Below are 8,823 nucleotides of genomic sequence, written 5' to 3'. Positions count from 1 at the left end.
TCCTCTCCCATGACTCTAGGCTACCTCAAGTTGACATTTATGAATAAGGATAGGAAGGATCAGAGCAAATTGGTGAACACTGGGAGAGCAGTGGTCTCACAGAGTTAAATTCTCTTTTTATCACCAGATTTCTCAGAAATATCAATATGTTAATGTGACAATTTGACAGGAATGTCATTGTCTTAGTTTGGGTTTTATTGCTGTGAAGAAATACCATGACCAAGACCTCTTATAAAGGCAAACATTTAGTTGGGGATAGCTTACAGTTTCAGAGGTTTAGTCCATTATCATGGTGGGAGCATGGCATCATGCAGGCAGACCTGGTGCTGGAGAAGCCAAGAGTTCTACATCTTGATCTGACAGCAGCCAGAAGGCTCTCATTCTACCCTGGGAGGAGCATAAGCAAAGCAGACCTTAAAGCCTACCCCCACAGTGACACACTTCCCTACCAAAGCCACACCTACTCCAACAAGGCCACACTTCCTAATAGTGCCACTTCCTGTGGCCAAGCATTCAAACGCAAGAATCTATGGGGGCCAAACCTATTTAAACCACCACATTCCACTTCCTGAACTCTATAGGCTTGTAGCCATAACATAATGCAACTTCAAAAGTCCCCATATTCTATCAATCTCAATAATATTTAAAAGTCCAAAGTTCAAAGTCTCTTCTGAGATTCATGCAATCTCTTAACTGTAATACCCTATAAAATCTAAATCAAAAGGCAGATAGCATACTTCCAATATCACAGGATATACATTACCATTCCAAAATGTCGTAGTGAAGAAATACTGGATCAAAGCAAGACCAAAAACCAGCTGAGCAAACTCCAAACTGCATCTACAGGTCTGACGTCCAACTCCTTTCATCTTTGTTGACTGCAACACAGCTCTTTCACTTGGGCTTTTTCAACTTCCTGTTAGCAGCTTCCCTCAGCAAGTATCCCACATCTCTGGCATCTCTTACTTCTTTTGGGAATCCAAGGCAACTTTAACTTCACGGTTTCTTGTGCCAATGTCTTGGATCCACATATGATCTTCTGGACTCCTCCAAAAGATTTGAGTCACTTCTCCAGCTCTGCCCTCTGTAGCACTCTAGCTCTGACTGACTCCACTCCACTGCTGCTGCTATTCTTGGTGATCATTCCATAGTACTGGCACCTCCAATTTTCTGGAGTCTTCCACTGCAATTAGGCTTCACTAGTTTCTCATAACTTAACGGTGCCAAGCCTCACCTTCTTTGCATTACCCCTTCATTCCTGGGCCATCAACTGCCCAGAGTCTGTACCTTCACCAGTAGTCTTTGCTGTCCTCTCACAGTGCTAAGCCTCAGCTGTTCTCCATGTCCCCTTCATGCTTTCAAAACCAGTTCTACCTGCATGATACTTACACATTACCAAATCTGGCTGCTAGCACAAGGTCTATCTCTGGAACACAGCTTCTTTGTGCTCTCAGAAAATACTTCATAGAAGATTGCACCATAGTGATACTGGTCTCTTCTTAATCACTGCTGTTTTCTTAGTTCCAACTAACCAGTACCAATTGTCCCAGTAACCTCTTCTATTCTTAACTCCAAAGTCAGAGCTGCATGGTCAAAGTTGCCAAGTTTTGCTGCTTGCTTGGTTCTATTACATCATCACCAGCTTTCTGTTTTCTTTTCTCTTTGCAGAACAATATATTTATTTAATAATAAAAAAATTAAAAGAACTGGATCCCTCCCTTAAAGATTGCAGTCTCACCAGCAATGGAGGAGTGTTTTTCTTTCTCCACATCCTCACCAGCATCTGCTGTCACCTGAGTTTTTGATCTTAGCCATCTGACTGGTGTGAGGTGGAATCTCAGGGTTGTTTTGAATTGTATTTCTCTGATGACTAAGGATGTTGAACATTTCTTTAGGTGCTTCTCAGCTATTTGAGTTTCCTCAGTTGAGAATTCCCTGTTTAGTTCTGTTCCCCATTTTTTAAATTTGGTTCTCTGGAGTCTAACTTCTTGAGTTCTTTGTATATAGTGAATATTAGCCCTCTATCGGATGTAGGACTGCTAAAGATCTTTTCCCAAACTGTTGGTTGCTGTTTTGTCCTATTGACAGTGTCCTTTGCCTTGTAGAAGCTTTGCAATTTTATGAGGTCCCATTTGTTATTGTTGGTTTTTTTTTTTTTGTTTTTTTTTTTTTTTTTTTTGGCTTTGAAATTTAGAAACAAGTTTTATTTAAGATCTGAACTACAATTCCTAAGTTATCAACTTTTCAGAAAACTGTGGCTACACAATAATGCATTGCCTCTATCCTGTTAGAACATGCATTAGACCCAAATACAAAAACCAGGAAGGAACCAGAGCATCTCATCACATAGCATTAACACATATTAGAAAACTGTGTAGTGTCAAAGGGATAGAACCACCAGCATTCAAACAATGTTGTCAACTAGGCAATAAAAATGGTCTACTGAATTTTTTCTTTGTCTAATTACTACATACACTGGTAGCAGCTTTGAAATGAGGAAAGGACCTGGGTACTCCTTTTATTTTCTGTCTGCAACAGAACAGGAAAACAATCTGAAACATAAGCCCAGTTTTACATTGACAGTTTTAAAGAACATCAATTATACCATGAAAGGACACAAACAAAAGTCTTTACAGATACCAAACAATAGTGAGTGGTCAGTAGTGGTCACAGAGCTTGCAATGACAGTCAGCAGAAGCCACTTTGTAATCATTGGCAGTAAACATAGAGGCAGAATTCTTTGCCAGATGCTTAAGGAGATCATGCAGATAGCCCAGCCATAATGCCAGGCTTTTTTCATCAAGGGGAGTATACATTGCCCCAATTCTCACGAGTAATCTCAGTAGGTGTGGCGCTCCATAGATCTGCGACATTGACGCGTCAGGGTGAGCCAGCAGAATCTCAGCATACTGAGGCCTTTCAACCTCGCAGAGCAGCTGAGTGCCCAGCATCACATTGAAATACTCTTTTACCCCTCCCACAACTTCACCAAGTGCACGCTCCTTATTATCAACATTTCCCTGCGATTTCTTGCAATTGGCATACTCCTCAAGAGGAGCTGGAACAACCGCTTCTGTCTCGTAACCAAGTCCCAGTCCTCCACCAGCCACAGTTTTAATTCTTCAGGGATCGTCGCCTTCACCTCCATCCTACTCTTGAATGCCTCCTCGCTCTCCACAGCAGGGTCAGCCCATGCCCTTTTCTTCTGAGGTGTCTGAGGAACTTCACTGGTACTGCCACCGTCTCTGTTGCCAGGAGCCTTCTGCTTGTTCTTCCTTGTCTTCCACACAGAACCAGAAGCGTGTTTTTCAGCAGAGCGACCTCCCCATCCTCCGGGCAGGGCCGGATCGAGATTCTTTGGCTGTGAACCAACTGACTTCTTTCCTGAGGCAGCTCCTCTCTCATCTTACTTCTCTGTATATTGCTTCGAGTTGGTTTCTTAAAGTTGTCTTCTTCTGCAGATTGTTGTCCGAGTTTGTGAAGCCTGCTTTCTGGAACTCATTCAACCCTGTTTTTATTCCAACAAAATGTTTCTTCTTTCCCTTCCAAGGATTCCTAGTAATCTCCTAGGATGGTCTGGAGAAATGAAGTGGGAATACAACCCTGTATTCTGCAACTAGGATTGGTTCTGCAACCAGGGTGAGATCTCCTGATCCTTACTGTGTAGCAAACTTGGCTTTTCTGATGATGACCTGAAATGAGAATCCAGCCTCTGTCTGCTGAGTGCTGGAATTAAAGATGTGTACCGCCATGCCTGGGTTTAACCTTTTCTTTATGTCCAAGTGAAAACAATAACTAGGTCATAACCCTAACATGATATAACTATCTCTCATACGGCCAAAAACACATAGTAAATTTAAAATAAGTGGCAATGTCCCCTTTTCAACATCTTTTTCACAAGATGGAAGCTTAGCTGGGTTGGATCCCCCCTAGCCCCACCACCTGAGGTCACCACTCACCCTGTTTGTCTCCTTGAACACAGGATTTAGCTCCATTCCACTTCTCGGTGCCCTTTCAATACTTGAACAAGCATTGTGTACTTTTCCTTTGTAAGCTTCCTATGCCTGATCTAAACATTCTTCATAAGAGTGAATGACAGAACTAAGTCTACACTAAACTTTTTTGAAATTCCCTTTGTCAATGCAATTATTCTAAATCTCTTCACCTTAGCCTCAGACAGACTCTTCAAATGAGGGCAAAACGTAACCATATTCTTCACCAAAATGTCACAAGAACGATCTCCAGGCAACATACTAAAATTCTTCTCTGAAACTTCTTGAGCCAGGCCCCCAGAGTTTGAACCATCCTCAGCATCAATGTCTTCTATGTTCCTACTAGGTTGGTCCATTAAGCACCACTTAAAACATGTGCTGCTTTCTAAATCCAAAGTCTAAAATCTACATTCCTCCAAACAAAAACATGATCAGGTCCATCACAGCAATACCCCAGTCCTTGGTATCAAGTTCTATCTTAGTTTGGGTTTTATTGCTATGAGGAGACACTATGACCAAGGCAACTCTTATAAAGGCAAACTTTAGTTGGGGCTGACTTACAGTTTGAGAGGTTCAGTCCATTATTATCATGGTGGGAAGCATGGCATCACGCAGGTAGACATGGTGCTAGAGGAACCAAGAATTCTTCATCTTGATCTGAAGGCAGCAAGGAGGAAGCTGTCATTCCACACTGGAAGGAACATAATTATAGGAACCCTCAAAGAACACCCCTACAGTGACACACTTCCTCTAACAAGGCCACACCTACTCCAACAAGGCCACACCTCCAAATAATGCCACTCTGTAGTGGGCTTGGCCTAGTGCTACTTGTATTCTAAAGTCAATTTGAGTCCCCAAAATTGTTTGCAGGAGAGAGTCCACTTGTAAGACAGTGAGGGACCCTGCCCCTACTTAACTCTGATTGGTAAAGAGGCCTGCAGCCAATAGCTGGGCAAGGCAGACAGAGGCATTCGCAAACTAAGATAGAACTTGGAACCAAGGACTGGGGTATTGTTGTGATAGGCCTGGCCATGGTTTTGTTTGGAGGAATGTGGATTTTAGACTTTCAGATTCCCAGGCTTGGGGCTGGGAGAGAAGGAGGAAAGAGATCTGCCATTCTGGGAGAGAGGGGAGGAGAGGAGAGACACCATGCCTGAGAATAGTACAAGACACGGAGAGATGGTCACCATGGAAAGAAGCCAGGAGAGCATGGCCCAAAGGGCTGCCCAACTGGGTCCAGAGCAACCAAGGTAAAATATAGAGTTTAGTAAGTGATAACTCAGGATTGTTGGTGGGAGGGGGGTTAGTCACGTGGAGGTTAGGTAGTGGCCCAGTTATTGAGCTGTTTAAGGCACACCAAAATATAAAGGCTGTGTGTGTCTTTCATTCTGGAACATAAGGTTTCATTAATTTATTAATTAATACTACACCACTCCCTATGGCCAAGCATTTAATCACATGAATCTATGAGAGCCATACCTATTCAAACCACCACAGTCTTCTATAATGTTTAATTTCTTACCCCATCTTCTTTAATGCTTTTTCTTCCATAATACCATCTTAAATACACCTTGTCTGTTGGCCCTTCCCTTTTGGTTTCTATATTCTGAAATCATGATACTGAATTCTCAATATGTATTCTGTAATTTTGGCTACATTGGATTTCTATTAACAAACAGAATAACAAATGCTCCAAAAATGTTTTATTGGAGCAAAGGTCCACAACTGATCCCACCAAATATAATAGAGTGTAGTATATGGAGTATAGGATATGGAGTATAGTATATGGAAACTGGAAAGGAACTTGAAGGGCTCTAGGAGGCCCAAAGGAGCAAACACAGGCCTGAGCGCAGCAAACATGGCTCTGACAGGTTTTATCTTTTACCTCTCTTCCCTTGCTAAAAACCATTAGATTATATTCTTAAAACTAGCCACCAAAGTTTGCTCCCTTATTTGGCCATTTCCTCCTCCTGAGGCTGACCACCAAGGTCCAGCTATCAAAGTATCAGTCCAGCAATCAAAAGCCCCCTTTTGGCTCAACTAATTAGCAAGCTTCATCAAAACAAAGCAACTCATCCTAACACAGGGTTTCCCCCTTTCCTTTTATAAACTGCCATTTGCCTAGTGCCCATGTCTGTCTCCCTCTATCTAGAGACAGCCCTTTGTTCTTTTGGAGCAAATATACCTTTCCCTTCTTTTCCCTTCTCTTTGGTCCTCTGTCTCCTGTCTTTCTCTCTTATTCTCTGCCCTTTGTTCCTCTGGGGCAAATAAATTTCCTTTGTGCTGAGAAGTTGGTCTTGGAGTGTCCTGTGCCAACTCTGGTCTTTTCAAAACTATTTTCCAGGATCCAAGCAAGTCACTAGAAATATGAACTATACTGCATGGACAGATCCCCTTCCCAAACTATAGGTCAGATTTGCATAAAAATAATTTGACTGTCAACTCTATTGGTGCCATGAAGTGTCTTAATCACAGTTCTCTTTACTTCTATTTTTTATCTGTGTCTGTTTGGTTGGTTGGTTGCTTTTTGGTGAGGAAGTTTAAATTCACAAATTCCTTGCCTCAACTTCCCAAGTGCTAAGATAATCCTGACAGGCATGTGTCACCAATCCTGCTACTACAGATTCTTTTAAAAGTACAGTTTGTTCATGACACATTTTCAAGTTATACAAAAGTTTTAAGGGTAGGCAGTCTGTGTAATATAGGACTCAGCCATCATGGTATGCACAGTAAGGTAGAAAAGTGGAGCACAGCTTTTCCCTTGGCACATTCCAGGCCTACCTTTCAATCATTTTCTTACTCAGGGTATGAAAAGGCTCCCCATACTCCCTCAAACTCACAGATTTGCTATCTTCTGTTTATACACTCATATCTTACACACACACACACACACACACACACACACACACACACCCTCTTCCCTTCTGTCAAATGTTTTCTCGTCTCTATGACTCAGATCATAAGTTCTTGGGCCAAATCTAATTCCCTTGCCCTTATTTTCCCTTTTTGTATCATGTTTAGCACATATAATCTTTCTCAAACACCCAGAGGCTACCCAGGGCACCTCTAACTACCATGGCTGTCTCTCTAAATATCACCTACACCTTCTTCAGTGTGAGCCCCCCATACTCCCACAAAACTTTATGGCTCATCTGCTCCACTCCAGCCTCAACTGCCAGGTTCAAGCTTCCCCCAATTTGTAAATGACTACCTTCTGCAGAAGCCCGTCTAGAGTCAGAAAAACAACCTTGGGCTTGATTTGAATGTGAAAACCACTGTGTTCCTCTCTTTGCTAAAATAGTTACTGTGCATGGCCCTTTTCAGTTTCTAGACCCCTTTGCCCTAAAAAACATGAAGAAAAGAAAAGCAGGTGGAAAGGAAATCTTGTACATTTAACTCATTCCCTTTGCTACCATGCCTTGTTACAAAGCCTCAAAGACTTAAGAATATCTGAGTTAGGTTGTCAGGTTGCCATCTGCACTACCTGGCTTTATGGCAACTTGACACAAGCTAGAGTCATCAGAGAGAAAGGAGCCTCAGTTGAGAAAATGCTTCCATGAGATCCAGCCGTAAGGCATTTTCTTAATTAGTGATCAGTGTGGGAGGATCCAGTTCATGGTGGCTGGTGTTATCCCTGGGCTGGTGATCCTGAGTTCTGTAAGGAATCAGACTGAGCAAGCCATAGGAGCAAGCCAGTAAGCAGCACACCTCCCTGGTTCTGCATCAGCTCCTACCTCCAGGTTCCTTCCCTGTTTGAATTCCTTTTCTGATTTCCTTTTGTGATAAACAGTAATGTGGAAGTATAAGCCAAATAAACCCTTTCCTCCCCAACTTGCGTTTTCAGTCATGGTGTTTCACTATAGCAGTAGAAGCCCTAAGACAGCATCGAACTCATAAAGGGAAATGTGTATTCCTGAAAAGACAATGCACTTTGAATCAGGACAAACTAAGTTGTTTTGCCAGTTCCCATCCACATGGCCTTAAACAACTTTGCTTGACTGAACCTCAATTTCCTCATCTAAAAGGCAACGAAAATAGACAGTGTGTGGGTTATCTTGATGAGGTAACGTAGTTAAGATGCCATGCCTAAGGCCAAGTCATGGGAAATATGATGCTGTTTATTAGCCCAGCTAATTCCCATATATTTGATAATGATCATCCAGCAACTTTAAGCCTCCACTGTTTCCCCAGTCAGTCCTTGGGACAGCCTCCAAGTCTATTATATTTGATGTTATGCTTGCCAACTGTTCAACAAGGAAAGGCTAGATGGAACTGGGCTATAACAAGAACTGTATCTGTGCCAACAGAGGAGCCATAGAGTCAGCTGAACAGTGAGGGAAAACAAAATTTCATGCTCGGTCAGCTCACCATTTGCTCCTTCCCCTTCTGCATATGCACACCATGCCTCCCTAGAAAAGTGGTTCTCAACCTGTGGGTCGTGACCCCTGAGGAGGGGTGCATGTCGGATAACCCTCTCACAGGATCACACAGCAGATATCCTGCATGTTAGATGTTTACATGAAATTTCATAACTAATAGCAAAGTTACAGTTAGGAAATAGCACCAAAATTAATTTTATGGTTGGGGAGAGGTCACCCAATTTGAGGAACTGCAGCATTAGGAAGGTTGAGAAACACTCCCCTAAAACCATCCAAAAAGAATGAGCTAATTTGACTGCTGTCCAGTTGCTAGCAAAAGTGTGACAGATCAAAGACAATGAGCACTGAGACCGCCAGTATCTGGACATTGTATGTAAATCTGTAGTCAATAAAAATTAGAAGTAAATGTAGAATGTCTTCACTTGGGTTCCAGAGAGCAAATTATGACACAA

The 8,823-nt window shown here is 42.3% G+C and overlaps 1 pseudogene; it reads right to left on the bottom strand.

Annotated features, from left to right (window-relative positions):
- Positions 2,181 to 3,697, bottom strand: Gm11581 (predicted gene 11581; annotated as a pseudogene).

Source organism: Mus musculus, chromosome 1 (genome assembly GCF_000001635.26).
Source record: "Mus musculus strain C57BL/6J chromosome 1, GRCm38.p6 C57BL/6J".
Classification (NCBI taxonomy): Eukaryota; Metazoa; Chordata; class Mammalia; order Rodentia; family Muridae; genus Mus; species Mus musculus.
This window is presented reverse-complemented; position numbering and strand designations above follow the sequence as displayed.